Source organism: Marmota marmota, unplaced genomic scaffold (genome assembly GCF_001458135.2).
Source record: "Marmota marmota marmota unplaced genomic scaffold, marMar, whole genome shotgun sequence".
Lineage (NCBI taxonomy): Eukaryota > Metazoa > Chordata > Mammalia > Rodentia > Sciuridae > Marmota > Marmota marmota.
This window is the reverse complement of record NW_026000173.1, coordinates 989,284-990,441: the sequence shown is the minus strand read 5'-3', so window position 1 is coordinate 990,441 and position 1,158 is coordinate 989,284.

Sequence of the window (1,158 nt, the reverse complement as noted above, 5' to 3'; positions counted from 1 at the left end):
TTTTTTTGTACTGGGAATTGAACACAGGGGCTCAGTCTATTTTTTTTTTTAAGAGAGCGAGAGAGAGAGAATTATTTTAATATTTATTTTTTTTAGTTTTCGGCAGACATAACATCTTTGTTTGTATGTGGTGCTGAGAATCGAACCCGGGCCGCACGCATGCCAGGCGAGCCACGCTACTGCTTGAGCCACATCCCCAGCCCCCAGCCCCGCCTTTTAATATTTATTTTTTAGTTGTAGTTGGACACAATACCTTTGTTTATTTATATGTGGTGCTGAGGATCAAACCCAGGGCCACTCATGTGCTTAGGCGAGTGCTGTACCATTGAGCCACAACCCCAGCCCTCCCCCACAGCCCTTTTTTTGTATTTTATTTTAGAGATAGGGTCTTGCTGAGTTGCTTAGGGCCTTACTAAATTGCTGAGGCTGGCTGTGAACTCAATGATCCTCCTGCCTCAGCCTCCCAAACTGCTGGGATTATAGGCATGTACCACCAGGCAGCAGGTTGCAGTTTTAAACAACAAAACAAAAAACACCTTGGTTTATCACTGTGGCTCACATCTATAATCCCAGCTACTCAGGAGGGAGAGGCAGGAGGATCACAAGTTCAAGGCCAACCTCGGCATTTATAGAGAACTTGACTAAAAAATAAGAATTTTTAAAAAGAGCTGGAATATAGAGCAGCAGTAAAGCACCCTTGGATTCAATCCCTAGTACCAATAATGATAATGATAATGATAATAATAATAATAATAATAAAAAACTATGAGCTGATGTTGTGACTCAGTTGTAGCGTGCTTGCCTAGCATGTGTGAGGCACTGGGTTTGATTCTCAGCACCATATATAAACAAATAAATGAATAAAGGTCCATCAATAACTAATAAAATTTTTTAAGTGCACATTTAATAATATATATATATATATATATATATAATTTTTTAATATTTTTTTTTTTTTTAGTTTTTGGCGGACACAACATCTTTGTATGTGGTGCTGAGGATCGAACCCGGGCCGCACGCATGCCAGGCACGCGCGATACTGCTTGAGCCACATCCCCAGCCCCCAAATATATTTTTGATAATTGTCTTTCCTCGATATTGGTGATTTTGGAAGGAATTAAGATACAAACAATATCAACTTTTTCCCCAAGTACTGAG